This window comes from Mauremys mutica, chromosome 7 (assembly GCF_020497125.1).
Source record: "Mauremys mutica isolate MM-2020 ecotype Southern chromosome 7, ASM2049712v1, whole genome shotgun sequence".
NCBI lineage: Eukaryota > Metazoa > Chordata > Testudines > Geoemydidae > Mauremys > Mauremys mutica.
In genome coordinates this window covers 77,133,905-77,151,073 of record NC_059078.1, presented here as the reverse complement: position 1 = coordinate 77,151,073, position 17,169 = coordinate 77,133,905, and the positions used below count along the sequence as shown (strand labels likewise).

The 17,169-nt window shown below is 43.2% G+C and overlaps 1 protein-coding gene across 12 annotated transcripts in view; it reads right to left on the bottom strand.

The window, feature by feature from the left end:
- GRID1 (glutamate ionotropic receptor delta type subunit 1) overlaps positions 1-17,169 on the bottom strand; it is an 845,000-nt gene that overhangs the window by 623,365 nt on the left and 204,466 nt on the right. For 2 of the 12 annotated variants that reach the window (XM_045025237.1, XM_045025236.1), the window contains exon 2: positions 8,216-8,292. The exons of the other annotated variants lie outside the window; for them this stretch is intronic. The gene's annotated coding sequence lies outside the window, so the exon portion shown is untranslated. The remainder of the gene's footprint in view (positions 1-8,215; positions 8,293-17,169) is intronic. 12 annotated transcript variants of the gene reach the window in all.

Below are 17,169 nucleotides of genomic sequence, written 5' to 3'. Positions count from 1 at the left end.
TACATGATCACATACTACTTTTTTTCCCAGAGGAACCCTGCCTCATCTAGTGCTCAGTGGTCACTTAACAAGCAGCTATTCAATATTTTGTTTTATCCTCATTGTTCAATGTGTGGCCTCATGCCTTATTTACTGTACACTATCCAAACTCTTCTCTGACGACAGCATTATTAATTTCATCATGGGCTTTCTATGGCACTCATCACTATAGGATCCCCATTTTACTGACGGAGACCTGAGGCAAAGAGAAATTAATGTCAAAAGCATCCACTAATTCTGGGTGCCCAATCTGAGACATATGGGACCCAATTTCATCACAGCATTAGCATTATACAATACTTCACATGTTTAATCACTGCTCCTGTTGGCTTCAGTTACAACTGAGTTCTCAGCATTTCCTCAAATCAGGCCCCAAGATCTGAAGCCAGGCACCCAGAAAATGAGGAACAAATAATTAGTGACCACCTGTGAAAAGTTGGGTTTACATGACTTTCTCTGTATTACACAGGAACTCAATGGCAGAGAAAGGAACAGAATCCAGTTTTCCAGGACAGCATTCAACTGCCTTAACTGTGAGGCCGTCCTTTCCCTTCCCATTATCCCCTGACACATTTCCAGAAGATTTTAACGTTAGTAAAACTACATATTTTTCTCAAACCTTGTTCTCAGAAATGGCTGAACCTTTTTGGCTGAAGTTTTCCAAACAATATTCAGCCTGAAGTAGACACATGACCTCGAAAATTTCAGCTTGAGTGATTCAAATTTGGCAATGCTAAAAGCAACTAAAAATAGGGTCTTAATAATAGGCCATGTTACCAGCCCTGTCTATAATACTGAGCAACTACATGCTACTAAACAGGTATGCAAGTCTTAAAAGAGAGTATCTGATATAACAGAGCATATCAAGGTACTGAGGAAACACACAAGACCTTATTTCAATATCCATTGACAGTCCTGTTTCCAACCCCAAAGGCCAGTCCACAGAAGGTCTTTGGGTTCCTCACCTACTTCATCATTCTGAAACAACAACATGCGCAAACCATTCCACTACAATCTGAAGGAGAATCAAATTCTAGACCCAATCCCAGACCTGAACCTCAGAGAAAGAAATTTTCTAATATCAGGAGTGTTACCTTGAGGCCAATCAGTGAAATAAGAACTGTGCTGAGGCAGTCTACAGTTTGCAATGAATCCTGCTGCTACCTGGCTACTATACATTTGTATAGGCCATTTCTGTAACTGGCAGAATGCAAGTCCTGCTTTCCTCCCCTCTAGGCTCTCACTCCGAAGGCCTGAAGTCTATATTCAGCATGCTGTAACACATCCAGCTAGCTGCCAGCACACATATGACAGTTCATTTTGATAAAGGTCTGAATCTCCCCATAACACCACTCTTGCTTCACAGAAGGGGAGAAAGATACATGTGCAGGAGCCAATTATTTAGGATGAGAGGAGGAGATTTTCGAAGGCACAAATGGCAGTTAGGTGTTCAATTTGAACTAAAAGTCAGTGAGAACTGGGTACCTATCTCCCATTTGGCCTTAGAAAGTGTTGCCCAGAGACCTTAATCATTTGACATCGATTCTTATTTAGCAAAACCTGTACTGTGCTGGGGTCACTCAAGCTAACAGTGTCTGAAGTTGAACTCCAGGTAGGCGTGTAGCCAGATGCTCTCAGTGGGGAATCTTTCAATGTAAAATTCACTTACTACACTAATTCACTTGTGCAAGAGACTAAATGGCACATAGTGCAAAGCCCATCTCTTTCCATAGGCTGAGGGGAGCAGGGGCTGGCTGCATAATTCCATTTTGGGGAGTATGGCAATCAGGATCCAGATTTCCCAAGGGGGAGAACATGGGGTTTGAACCCCAAAGAATAAACAGTTGAATCAACGGATTGCACACAATATTATTGTGCTATAAAAATATGTTGAGTAAGGTCTTTTATGAAAGCCTGTAATTTTTAAGCTTAATAATTATGTGATGTGTACAGTCTATGGTTATGAATTTATCTATTTGTGTACATAACTGAGAACAAATTTTGGTTCCATCTCACAGCAGGACAGTGAGCGATCGGACAGGGAGAGGCACCTCCCAAACCAGGTGTTTACTCAAAAGTAGACTCAAGCAAGGATTCACTCAGGAAACAGTCACAATGGGCCATTAACTTCTAGTAAGACATTGAAACAACTAGGGATTTCCCTACTTTGAGTATGTATGGCAACTAAAGGAAAAAAACTGCAAACACTTTTAAAAGTGGAAAGGATTTGAAGTGAAAGGAATCCAGAAATAGAAGGACATCCTCTAAGCAGGAAGCTGTCCGAAAAATGTTGGATTAACCCTATCGCTAGAGGTACACTGGGAAACTGTTCAAAAGGTGACAGGCAACTTATATTAGAGAAGGGATTTTACCTAATATGGAAGTGTAAAGCCTGAGGTTGTGTCTTTATGTTTATTTACTGTGTAACGTGCATGTTTGCCCTCCCTTACAATTTCATCTCTGAATCGGTGGTTTTTATATTAAATAAGCCTTTTGTTCATTTCTACCCCAAGCAGGTTTCTGGGGTATAAACTGTGTGGATACCCAGATAAGCTGGTATCCAAGAGAAAGGGTCTGCTTTCAGATCTTCAGAGGTGACGAACAATGGGGGTGGGGGTGTCCACATGTCTGGTAGTTAAGAATTTGACAAGGATGGATTTGGGGAGACTCCAAACTGGAAGGGATGTTGGTGTCACCCTGCACAGAGTAATTAGGCCAGAGGAAACTGGTGTGAGACCTTGTGCTTATAGACAGGTTACTGGTGTCAGGGCTCTGAGCCACAGCAGCACAGCATTAGTGCACCCCAAGATTACAGAGTAAGCAGTGACAGAACCCCTCACGGGTCTAGGTAGACCTCAAAGAATCACAGTGGCATAGTTGGCAGTTGTCTCAATGTCTTTTCCTGGGTTATACAATAGATTGTTACTTGACCCTGTTTTGTATAAACACCTGACTTGGGAGGTGCCTCTCCCTGTTGGATCACTCACTGTCCAAAGTTTGAGCCCAGCTCTCTATATATAAACACATAAATTCATAACCATAGCCTGTACACATCTCATTATGCTTTAGTTTAGCGCATTACAGACTTTCACAAAAGACCTTACTCAACATATTTTTATAGCACAACAACACTGTATATAATCAGTTGATTCAGATGCTTATCCTTTGGAGTTCAAACCCCCTATACAAGGTATCTAGACCTTGATTGTCATAGGGATTCTTGTTTTTCATCTGACCTTTCTTTTTTTAAATGTCATTTTTAAAAACTGTTTACATGTGCTCTGAGACTTTTGTAACTGGTCACATTTTATGAATCACTCATATGTGCTCATTCCAATGTGCTCTTAATGCTATACAAGTGCATTGTTGAATGATATTTTAGACTTTAGGAATATAAAGCTTTCACCTTTATTTGACTAATTCAAATCCAATTATCCCCAGTTCAATAATCACTACAATTCAATACCAACTGTTTCCTGGCTAGGCAAAATGAGTTGGTGGTCTCAGTCCAGTTCTTAGTGGACTGGTATCCACTTCTACAATTTGCATGGTCAGTCTTGCTGCCCATTAGAGAGGACATAGCTCAATCTATATGCCTATCTTCTTCCTCTTAAAGCACCCTCCAAGTGGAGACACAAGGCAGGGTTGTGCAAGGAGACTTCTACAGCCACTTTTCCAATCCACACTGTACTTTATCTGTCCTGTGAATAAATAAGGGATTCTCTACACTACCCCATAAGTTGATGTACAGTAGAACCTCAAAGATATGAACACCAGAGAGTTACAGACTGACCAGTCAACTGGACACCAAGTGAAACCGGAAGTAACCAATCAGGTAGCAGCAGAGACCCCCCAAAAAAGCAAATACTGTACTGTGCCTGTACTGCATTCTCTACATGTGGGGCAACCACTTATAGCAAGATGCTGGGGCTGCCAGCCCAAGGCAGCCAGAGCCGGCCAGCAGATCAGAAGCAGTGCTGGGGTCTGCACCACTTTCCCCCTTCCCCCCCACCAGGAAGGGAACATGATGTTTTTAACACACCACCACCCCTGACCAGGAGGGGAATGCGCTGTTTTCTCACATGCACACACACCTCTGCCTGGAGGCTGACAAGCTTGCAAACTCACACCGGGGCTAAGTAGGGAGCTCAGCTACTGCTGCCCTGGAGTGTCAGCTGCTGGATCTGGAGTCCAAACTGCGCTTTGTTCAGAGTTACGAACATTTCAGAGTTACAGACAACCTCTATTCCCAAGGTGTCTGTAACTCTGAAGTTACTATAACTTACATCGCTCACGGATGTGAAAGTGCCACCCCCCCGAGCGATGTAAGTGACAGCGACTTAAAGCATTGTCTACCCTGCACTAATGTTGGCAGGAGATGATCTTCCAACATAGCTTCTTCCTTTCGTTGAGGAGGAGTAATTATGCCAAGAGGCACACACTCTCCCATCAGCATCTTCACCAGACACGCTACAGTGGCACAGCTGCACCAACGCTGTCTCTGAGGTTGTCAATTCAGCACATTTCATTACATTAAAAAAAAACAACTAGTACTGGACTATGAATTCATGTTATAGCATCTTAGTTGGTTAAGTGAGTTTTCTTTTTCTTTTCAGATACTCATGGAAGGAGAAAAATTCTAAAACTTAATAAGATCAATCTGTTTGATGCATAAACTAGAAATAGGGGTAAACTGGTCAGAAAATGGGTGCCAATTAGTTTGAGATGCAAAGTGATATGACATGCATTGATTTGGTATCCAATGGGTGCACAAAATGAACAAAACACGCATTAAGGACCATGTTCTTCCCTGCACCAGTTCAGAACTTGGCACCGAGACTGTGGGGAGGATAATTGGCTGCTATTCTTTGAGTTGCCCAGGAGCAGCTCAGTCACTGGCACAGACTAGATCAGGGCTGATCTAATTTCTTCCTTGCTGCAACAGCCCCCTTGAGCTGTTGCACACACTGCAAATTAGCAGCTCTAATAAATATTTTGCATTATTTGCTCTGCCTTAATCTGGATCTAATTATTTTCCCTTAGGAAGGAGATCTTCTACAACCCTCCTTGGAGCCTTGTCCTGGCTGCCCTGAAAAGTGATTCTTACCCTGCCCGTGTCTAACCTAGTACCCACTGAGAGGAAGCATTTGCAGGTGCTGAGTGAGATACAGCATCACATTTCCATAGTCTCAAAATAAGCTCTCAACAAGACACTTCTGTTCATTTGCATCAACATTTCAGATACCAAAATTGACACCCCTTCCAATAAACCACCAGCCCCCCACTCCAAAACTAATTCTCACTAGCATGTAAACCTGTTCAGTGACTAAACACACACTTGAAGAATTTGCATTTGGAAAACAAGATGAACTTCAAACCATGTAACATTAACCTGAAGCAGGAATGAATATAATAAGGCAATTAGGGCAAGCTATAGGAAAAGAAAACCTGAACTCAGTGAATATTTTGAGGAGCAAACATTGGTAGCTTGCCACATCTCTATTCAAGATAGTCCCCTGGAAGCAACAGAGCTGACTGTACACTGAATGTTGTATTCATTTCTTGTCATTTTAGAAGATTTTCACAGGAACATCTGTCTTACTGTAGAGTGACACTTTTTCCCTGCAGGTTTTCTTTGATGCTGTCTTCAGCACCCATCATCACCGCTAACTGAATGAAATTGCACCCTTCCTGCCTTAGTAAACCTCACTGACCACGATCTCCACAAGACCAAACACTTTTCTGCAAACAGAAACTGAGTGTCTGCCATTGTGAATTTCCTGCCAACAGCAGCCCTCAGCACTGAGAGACACACAGGGTAGCACTGAGACAAGAAACGAGGTCCTCACACACTGCCTCATGGAGGGATCTACTGACAAATGAGGTGGCTGATCCAAAGCCCATTAAAGTCAATGAGAGTTTTTCTATTGACTTCAATGGACTTTCAATTAGGCCCAAACATTATGCCAGCATGAGAATTTGTAAAGGACAGCACATAGAAATCATAGAAATGTAGGACTGGAAAGGACTTTAATAGGTCATCTACTCCAGTCCCCTACACTGAGGCATTATCTAGACTGTCCCTGACAGAAGCTTGTCTAACCTTTTCTTAAAAACCTTCAATGACAGAGATTCCACAACATCCCTTAGCTACTCTGACAGGAAATTTTTCCTAATGTCTAACCTAAACCTCCCTTGCTGCAATTTAAGCCCATTACTTCTTGTTCTGTCCTCAGTGGTTAAGGAGAACAATTTGTCCTCCTCTTTATAACTATTTTTACACACTTGAAGACCATTATCTTGTCCTCCCCCGGCCCTCACAGTCTTCTCTTCTCCAGACTAAAATAAACCCAATTTTTTCAATCCTCCCTCAGAGGTCATGTTTTCTAGACCTTTAATCATTTTTGTTGCTCTCCTCTGGACTTTCTCCAATTTGTCCACGTTTCCTGTAAATGTGGTACCCTGAAGCCTTATCAGTGCCGAGTATAGTGGAAGAATTAATTCTCGCGTCTTGCTTACAGCACTCCCACTAATACATCCCAGAATGATATTTGCTTCTTTTGCAATAGTGTTATACTGTTGACTCATATTTAGTTTGTGATCCACTATAAACCCCAGATCCTTTTCTGCCGTACTCCTTCCTGTGAAGTCATTTCCCATATTGTATTTTCCCATATTGCAATTGATTATTCCTTCATAAGTCTGATATCTTTCCATATCTCAAAGGGGGAGGCCACCCGCTTTGGCCCACAAGGTACCAATAGCACTTGCTGAGTGAAATCTAATGGCTGTGGTGGCTCCATGCCTGCAAACAAATTATTATTCTCATATAGTGCAACAGATGTGCCTGGTACTTTATGGGCAAACAAGCTACACTACCCTGACCCCACACAGCTTACAATTTAGGTTAGTTAAACTATGTCATGATACTGGGAGTCATTTCAACAGCACGGCCAACAGAGAAAGACTTATGCAAAATGCAATATTACTTGCATTTAGTTCATCATACCCTTTCCATATTTTGTTTTAGAGTGTCAAATAAGCCTCCATAATGCAATTGCTCTGATGGTTATTTTATTAGGTCCCTTTCTGTGTCCCTGTTCCGCTGTATTGTATTGGAGTCATATTTCACGCTGCCTCTCTTAACCCGAGCTAGGATTGTTCTCAGCCGAGGCTATAGCCTCTGGGCAGAGCTGACCCTAGGGTATGGCAAATCGGTGCCACCGTCCCAGGCCCCGCACTTTCGAGGGCCCAGTGCTTCATGAGGAGGCAGGCTGGAGAGGTGAGGCAAGAGATGGGTGGGCGAGCGGGGGCGGGGTGGGGCCCTACCAACCTCCTCCTCCGCCCAGCATATCCTGCCTGCCTGCGGGCCCCACCGATCAGCGCCTTCCCCTTCCTCCCTACTGCCAATCAGCTGTTTCGCTGCATCCTCTGGAGGTACTGGGGGAGGAGTGAGGGTGCAGCGCGCTCGGTGAAGGGGGCAGAACTGGGTGGGGAAGAGACTGGGTGGAAAGAGGTGGAATGGGGGCAGGGCCTGGGCTGAGCTGGGGAGAGCTCCTCACCTATGTCCCCACATCCCCCAGGGATGGCCCTGCCTCTGGGCACAGTGTAAATTTATGGCATTTGGGGGAAGCATAAAGAAAATAAAAGATTCGTCTCAAATAAATCAATTCTATTTCCATGGGGGAAGGGGAGGGAAGAGAACCCAAACTTGTTGCTTTGCAAGAGCAGCACATTTATAATACACTGTAGGTCCAAGGGTAACAAACGATTCACAGCAGATTCTCTCTCTTTCTATGGTAAGCTAGAAACCCAACTACTTTGTTCTTTTCAGAAAAAAGCATGACTCCTCTTCTCATTTTAAAATATAGATGCTGGAAAAGCAATTTTGCAACATCATTTGTTGAAAAGTGGACAAAAATAAAGAGCCTTACTGTGTTTTATTTAACCAAGATCCTCAGTGTGAACTTTAGAAACTCCAAAGAATACAGTAAAATGTCAGCAAATCCTCATCACTCATGATCCAAACACTGAATTACTTTGTGTGCTGAAGACAATTGTAAGGGAATAAGGCTAATTGTGCAGCTTTTACAAAACAATACTAAGAAATATTATCTATTATTCTTGTGTTGCTAATTAATGAGACATAAATTAGTTCCCTTCCTCTGACCTTTACCTGGGTTTGCAGATGACAACTGAAATCCCAGCAGAAATTCCAACAGTAATATGCAGCATCTTCAAAATGCCATAGTTCTATAACAAATGCAAACAAATACAAGAGTATGACGGGTTTTATACAGGTTTGATGAATGTCTAGCACAAGGAGCTTTATCATCATGTTGTCTTCCTGCAAATGCTCTACACTGAGTATCTATATATTGCCTTAAAAATGACATGACCCTGTAGAAACCGCACAATGCATTAGACCAACTCTGCTTCACAATCTGATTTCTCATTATGTTTTCTTTCTACAATTGTATATTCCCATCTTCATTCTCACCATACCTGTGTTCGCAGTTCCAAAAAAGCTCTTGTTTACTCTTTGTTCTTACCTTTGCTCATTTTTAGGTCCTAATACTCTCCTTTCATTGATTATTCTGTTTCCCCTTTGTTGTTTGTCCTATTTTATCATCCAGATTGTAAACCACTAGGGCTAGATCTCATCTTCTACTGAGTGGCTAGGATAGAGAGAAGGCAGCTCAGGGATCTTCCCTTCTTTCCATTACATTGCGTGCTGGATTCCCATCTACTGTTCAAGAAAGAGTTAGGATAGGTACCTGCTCCTTCACTAGCATAGCACCAAAAGGGGTGCAGTCTGCCAGGGAGAGGTTGCCGCCAACCCTGCAAGCACACATTAGCTAGGAGAACATACAGTTCTTTTCACAAGGAGCATTGACGTAGACTCCACTGTGTGTTGCCTGGATTACTCCATGCAAAGACAGGCAGGATTCAGAGAACAGAAGCAACAATGGCCAGCAGCACTGTCCCCTTTCTCAGCTCTGGCCAAAGCAGGATTTATTCCCTAATTTTTAAATCTCTCCTTTTCTGCGTATTATCCCCACTCTTACTTTATAACAGAGCCTGTTATCTTCATTGTCAGAGAGTTTCACCTGTAAATTCCCCAGGAATTGATAACCACAGAACTCTTAGGTGCAGCATACTGATTAGCAGATATATTCAGAGCCAACAGGGATTGTTGCAATGGAATATCCCATCATTCTCGGGACTGAAGATTGCTAAAGCATTCTGGGTAAAATAAGCAATCCACCTCCCCACTGCACCTTCACCCAAAACTCAGGACAGTTTTTCAAAACTGAATGAGTTTGGCTAACCATTGACTTTTCATGATATCCCATGTATGCACAATTCTCAACTAATTGGTCCCAGCCAGGATCAGACCTGTATTACCAGAATTCTTTTAGAAAAACTTTCTTCTCATGTGATTTACAGGCCAATTTTGCAAGTTCAAGTGTTTCCTATAAACTTCAGATGTTTATTTGAAATGAACTTGAATCCAAACACCTTTTTGGAGGTGTACCCATCACTACTCAGTAAACACATGCACTTTCCATTCATTACTACTCTACATCTTCTAATGGTGGGTTTAAGTGTTGCACAGAAGCCTTCATCCTCCTATATAAATATCATTCATATGCAGTTCTACTTTCACTATCAAGGCTCGTAGCCCTGAGATCAGACTATAAAACTAGTTTGGCTTTGATCTCCCAGCCTGCATATGACACTATCCACCCACTCTGCTCTGTGTGCCAGTTCCGTTCTTGTGAGGAGACTGGAATTTGCAAGGACCCTTGAGCACCTGATTCCCTGCTGGGTCAAAAGAACAAAGCCCAAAGCAGGGGTGGACAAACTACTGCCCGAAGCCAGCCTGTGAGCTCCCACTGGGGAGTTGGGTTGGAGGACACAGCACGCAACTCGGCCCCGCTCTGGAGCTCCAGCCAGCACACCGGGTCAGGGGCTGCACCACGCTGCTTAGCCCCACTTCAGCGCTTCAGCCGGGGTGCTGGGTCAGGGTTGCACCACACAGCTGGGCCTCAATCCAGCCGGGGCACCGGGTCGGGGGCCCCACTGGCGCTCCAGCTGGAGTACCGGGTCGGGGGCCCCACTGGCGCTCTAGCCGGGGTGCCGGGTCAGGGGCCACATCACGGGGCTTGGCCCCACTCCGGCACTCCAGCCGGGGCACCGGGTCAGGGGCCGCACCATGTGGCTCCAGGAAGCTGCAGTCCCACTCCAAGAGGTAAGCGCCGCTCGGAGCCTGCACCTCAGCCTCTCCCCATGCCCCAACCCCATGACCCAGCCCTGATCTCCCTTCCACTCTCCAAACCCCATCATGGAGCACCCTCCTGTACCTCAAACCTCTCAGCCCCAGTGCCACCCCAGAGCCCGCACCCCCCAGAGCCCTCATCCACCCCAACCCCAATTTTGTGAGCATTCATGGCCTGTCATACAATTTTTATTCCCCAATTTGGCCCTCAGGCCAAAAAGTTTGCCCACCCCTCGCCCAAAGGCAGAGTGGGACACACGACAGGCAGGCAGTACATAAAAACAACCTCAGATTTACTGTTGGTCAGACATCCTGCTGCAAAGCTGAGATTTTACCTCTAGTGAAGCCAGCCTTCTTTTGGAAGGTTAAAAAATTAATTAGAAAACATTTTAAAATGTTATTTTTCGGAGATGTGTAAAGCTGAGGCCCACCAATAACACTGGATTTGAAATTCATACTAACACTAGTGAGTTCATGTTCTGTATAGGAGAGACCACATGCAGTTAAACTGGTTTATAGTAAAGTCTGGGGGAGAGAGAGAAGATTGTTGTTTATTCGTTATTTTACTTTTACAGGATGATGTTATTGTACATGGAGTTTCACTGAAGCTTGGCGTTTTAATGGTTGATGTCCCTTCCATTCTTACTCTAGCAGTAAGGGACAAAGGCTTTCCTCTTCTCTCTGCCCAAGACACAGCACAGGTATTGAGGGGGACGTGCTGCTCAGGAAAGACAGAAATAAAAGGAAAGGAAGTAGAGTAGCTCTGTATACTAATGATGAGGTAGACCATAAAGAAATTAGAAGAGATAGAATGGCCAAACCAGAGCCTGTTTGGGTCAAAATCACTTTGGGGAAGAAAGCTACCCAAAGGCTCTCCGGGATAGTGCTTGGGATATGCTACAGTCCCCCAGGATCCAATTTGGATATGGATAGGGACCTCTTTAATAGTTTTAACTAAATAAATACTACTGGGATTTGTGTCATTATGGGAGACATTAACTTCACAGATAGATTAGAGGACAAATCCTACTAGTAATAGTAGGACCCAGATGTTCCTGAGTGTAATAGCTGACACATTTCTTCACCAAATAGTTGCCAAACCTACAAGAGGTGATGCCATTTTAGATTTGGTATTGGTGAGTAGTGAAGACCTCACAGAAGACCTGGTTGCAGGAGACAACCTTGGTTTGAGTGATCATGAGCTAATTCAGTTTAAACTCTACACCTAGAGTCCTTGATTTCAAAAGAGCAAACTTTTTTCCCCCCAAAGGGAATTAATTAGGGAAGTGGATCGGATCAAAGAACTCCAGGATCTGAATGTGGAGGAGGATTGGAATTGCTTCAAGTCAAAATTGTAAAGACAATCTGAAGCCTGAATCCCAAGCAAGGGAGAAAAAATCATAGGGAAGGATGGTAGACCAACCTGGATAAACAAACATCTCAATCAAGTGATTATGAGAAAGATGAGATGGATCAGCAAGGAAAGCTACCTCTTGGAGGTCAGAAAGTGTAGGGACAAAAGTGAGAACTGCCACAGGCCAAGAAGAGATGGACCGTGCAAAGGGAATTAAAACCAATAGTAAAAGATTCTATAGCTATATAAATAAAAAGAAAACAAGGTAAGAAAAAGTGGGCCTGCTAACCACTGAGGATGGGGTGGAGATTAAAGATAATCTAAGCATGGCCCAACATCTCAACAAATACTTTGCCTCAGTTTTTAATAACGCTAATGTAGATCTTAGAGGTAGTAACAGGGTGGCTAAGGGGAATGAATATATGTAAGTAGAAATTACCACATCTGAGGGAGAAGTCAAACTCAAACATCTTAATGGGACTACATTGGGTGGCCCAGATAATCTCCATCCAAGAATATTCAAGGAACTGGCACATGAAATTGCAAGACCAATAGCAAGGATTATTAATGAATCTGTAAACTCAGGTATCATACCCTATGACTGGAGAATTACTAATATAGTTATTTTAAGAAAGGGGGGGAAATGATCTGAGAAACTACAGGCCTGTTAGTTTGTCCTCAATTGTACGGAAGGTCTTGGAAAATTTTTTGAAACAGAAAGTAGTTAAGGACATAGAGGTGAACAGTTACTGGGATAAAATACAACATGGTTTTTCAAAAGGTAGATCGTGACAGACCAACCTGATCTTCTTCTTTGAGAAGATAACTGATTTTTTAGACAAGGGAAATGCAGTAGATCTAATCTACCTGGATTTCAGTGAGGCATTTCATACAATTCCACACAGGAAATTATTAGTTACATTGGAGAAGATGGGGATTAATATGAGAATTGAAAGATGGATAAGGAACTGGTTAAAGGGGAGACTACAGTGAGTCATACTGAAAGGCTGGAAGGAGGTTACTAATAGAGGTGCTCAGGGATCAGTCTTGGGACCAGTCTTATTTAACATTTCTATTACAGACCTTGGCACAAAAAGTGGGACTATGCTAATAAAATTTGCAAATGACAGAAAGTGATGATGTACTGCTAATATAGAGGAGGTCCAGAATAGCATGCAAGAGGATCTGGAAAACCTAGTAAACAGGAAAAATAGAAATGGAATGAAACTTAACAATGCAAAGTGCAAGGTCATTCATTTAGGGCTGAACAACAAGAATTTTTATTATAAGCTGGGGACGTATCAGTTGGAAGTGACAGAGGAGGAGAAAGAATTGGGTGTATTGATTGATCACAGGCTGACTATGAGCCACCAATGTGATTCAGCCATGAAAAAGGCTAATGCAGTCCTAGAATACATCAGGCCAGGTATTTTCAGTAGGAGACAGGGAAGTGTTAGTATCATTATATAAGGCACCAGTGAGACCTCATCTGGAATATTGTGTGCAATTTTGATCTCCCATGTTTAAGAAAGATGAATTCAAATTGGAAAAGGTACAGAGAAGGGCTTCTATGATGATCCAAGGAATGAAAAACCTATCTTATGAAAGGAGACTCAAAGAGCGTGGCTTGTTTAGCTAACCAAAAGAAGGCTGAGGAGAGATATGATTAGTCTCTATAAATACATCAGAGAGCAGAGGAGTTATTTAAGTTAAGCACCAATATTGACATAAGGACAAGTGGATATAAACTGGCCATCAAAGCAAGTTTAGGCTTTAAATTAGATGAAGATTTCTAACTATCAGAGGAGTGAAGTTCTGGAATAGCCTTCCAAGGGGAGCAGTGTGGGCCAAAAATGTAACTGGCTTCAAGACTGAGCTTGATAAATGTATGCAGGGTATGATATGATGAGACTGCCTACAATGGCATGTAGCCAATCTGTGATTGCCAGCAGCAAATATTTCCAATGACTGATTATGGGACATTGGATGGGAAGAGGTTCTGAGTTATTACAGAGAATTCTTTCCTAGGTGTCTGGCTGGTAAGTCTTGCCCACATGCTCAGGTCTAACTGATCATCATATCTGAGGTTGAGAAGGAATTTTCTCCCAGATCAGATTGGCAAAGTCCCTGGGGGGTTTTCACCTTCCTCTGAAGCAGGGGGCATGGATAACTTGCAGGTTAAACTAGTGTAAATGGCGGATTCTCTGTAACTTGAAGTCTTTAAAAGATGATTTGAGGGCTTCAGTAACTCGGCCAAAGGTTAGGGGGTCTATTGCATGAGTGGGTAGGTGAGGTCTGTGGCCTGCAAAATGCAGGAGGTCAGACTAAATGATCATGAATCTATGAGCAGCAGTGATAAGAAGAGGAGCACTGCCAGGATTCTGTGGGAAGATGGGGGTAAGGCGAGAGTGTGCAGGATTCCTAAAGGCCGTAAGAGCTGGCAGCATGTCCATACTGTAAGAGCACTGTGGAAACTCAAGCAATGCTCCTTCTCTTCACCTTGCTACTACTGCAGGAGGAGGAGAAACCTGGCAGTTCTCTTCCCTCTTTCCGCCTCAGCCCTGCTGGGGGCTCTTTTGCTTCAACTCGCAAGGAAGAAATGCTTCATAAACAAGTGTTGCACACAACCACAAGTGTTTGAGAGGTGCACAAATTCCAAAACCCTGACAGGTTCCCCCATTCTTGCTGAAAGAGGAGGTTACTTACTGTAACTGGAGGTTCTTTGAGATGCGTGCTCCCTATTGGATTCCAGATGTGGGTGCACATGCCAGAGCTGGAACCATTTTGTAGCAGTGTCTGTTGATCTGCATGTGTGTCATTTGCATATTTGTGTCTGAGGCTATAAGAGGCCATGCAAGTCAATGCCACTCCAGGGTCCCTCTTACCAGCAAGGAATGGAGTCTACAGCAGAAGAGATGGAGGGCAGATACTGGAATCCAGATAGAGACCACAAATCTCAAAGAATCTCTAGTTACAGTAAGTAACCTCCTCCTCTGCTTCAAGTGATGCTCCCTATATGGATTTCAGATGTGGATAGGTAGCAATATGTGCTCAGTATAGAGGTAGGTGCGGGAACTCGCGAGAAAGCAGTCTGTAGGATGGCATGTCTGACTGCTGCATCCGTCGCCACTGGTGGAGCGATGGTGTAGTGAGCAGTAAAGGTGTGAACAGAGGTCCATGTGGGAGACGTTGTCTGTGTGGAAGATGGTACAAGGGGGTTCAGCCATCATAGCCACCAGCTCCCTAATGCATCTCGCAAAGGTGATAGCCACAAAACAGATCACCTTCATGGAGAGGTGGGTGAGAGAGCAGGTCACAAGAGGTTCAAAGGATGGTTTAGTGAGGGAAGAAAGGATGATATTCAGGTCCCAAGTGGGGGTAGGTTTTCATATCAGTGGAAAGACATTCAGCAAGCCTCTGAGGAAGAGAATGGTGGTCAGGTGAGTGAAGACATAAGAACCATCCACGGGGGGAGGAATGCACTGAGTGCCACCAGGTGTACTCGTATGGAGGAGTATGCATGGTGGAGCTGCTTAGGTCCAAAAGTCTCTCTTTAATCCCATCCTTTCTGAAGAGTGGTGTGCACACTCTGTCCACAGGCAGGGATCTATGCAGTGTTGTTGTAGCTATGTTGGTCCCAGGATATTAAAGACGAGGTGATTGGGATATTTTTTTTTATTGGACCAACTTCTGTTGGTGAGAGAGACCAGCTATTGAGCCATGCAGAGCTCTTCTTCATGAGCTCAGTGAGAGAGAGAAGCTTTCAAACTACATGGAACTCATGACCTGAAGAAGAGCCCTGTGTGGTTCAAAAGCTTGTCTCTTTAGTCCATTAAAAGATATTACCTCACCCACCTTGTCTCACAGGCAGGGACCACCTTTTTGTTCTTAGTCTGCACAGCCCCAAGCACAGTAGGGTCCTGATCATATAGGGCTGCTAGGCACTGCTGCAGTACAAATAATAAATAACAAACTAACAAGTCTAACACTAGCTAACTGTCAGCAGTTCTGCCCCTTAACTTCTCCAAATTGTTATTGTTCAGGTTCAAAGGTGGATGAGGCAGGGAGGAACCATATTATTAAATTATTGGTTCTGAGGTAGTAGTGCCTAGGAATCCCAATTAAAAATCATGGCCCCATTGTCCTAGACACTGTACAGATGAGTAACCAAGATGATAGGCCCTGCCTCAGTGATAAGTGGTCACTATAAAATGAATGAGTTAGGCTATCTGCAGGCACTAAGTAATTGCAAAAGGTGTTCTACAGCTTTCCTCCTTGGCCTGTTTATTTCATAATTTGCAAACACTTGAAATACACTATATGAAAGTAATGAAATGAATGTTACAATGGGTTATGCCTATTAAGAAAATCTACTGGTGCTTTGTTCCAATAAAGAACAGCATTGCCTATCTCAAAAATGTTCATGCATTTTATCTTGTAATTATGCAGTAGTACACAGTTAAATTGAACAATACAACACCTGAACAAGACCTTGTTTGGGAGGGGTTTAAGTCACACAGGGAAGAAATTTTCATTTTATGGTTGCATATCCAAGATTCTCTCTAACGCAAGAGTATAAGAGGCATGTTCCTTCATTTACAACCTGATTTCAATGCCATATTGATTATTTATTTAATGCCAGAGATACCCTATGGGCTTTACAACCATTCTGTAGAATCCAAACATCCTAGCAAATCTGCATTGATTGGCCCCTGGCCACTGTAAGGAAATGTGTCCTGCATGGCTGTTTTAGGTAATCTGTGCAGAGTGAAACCTGTAAGATTCATTCAGATTTAGTCATTCCCAGTAAGCATCCAAAGGTGTAGATGCTTAGCTCACCCACTTTGGTCTATATGTTGTGTGGAAATGTCACATGCACAGGAATTCACGATTTCCAATTCTGGGCAGGTCAGAAATATAAAGAGAAGATCTCTTCTAGTCATGTTTTCCTCCTTCCACTTCAGTTCTATCTAGAGAGGCACAATTCCTTCTTTGCTACTACCTTGCTTCAATGAGGTGGTAATATGCGACTGTATGAGCCAACATGTGGGAGGTAGAGCCAAGGCTTTGCCTAATTGTACTGAAGTAGTAGTAGTGCCTGGCACACAGCCCCAACTCCTCCACAGTATCTACCTACAGTGTTGATCAAATAAGACTGTGAAAGAGAATTTTACTCTCCTGCCCAAAATGAATCCTTAAATAAGTGGAGTATATTGTTTATTTCAAGCAAAGTTGTCCACTGTTCTTTGGGAAGCAAAGGAGACACTTGCCAAATATCTGTGGCAGGATTTCCAACAAGTCCAGAAAGGGTTTTTCAACATGAAGCTTTGCTGCCTGTATAAAAGGTGGATGCCCATACATCTTCACAAACAAATAAATTTAGAGAAATTTTCACCAAGTGCAACAGACTCCTACTGATCTACAGTAGGAGCTAAAAATGTTAACATCAAAGAAAGAATCAGTGGAGTGGAGGATTATTTGAATTGTATAAGGT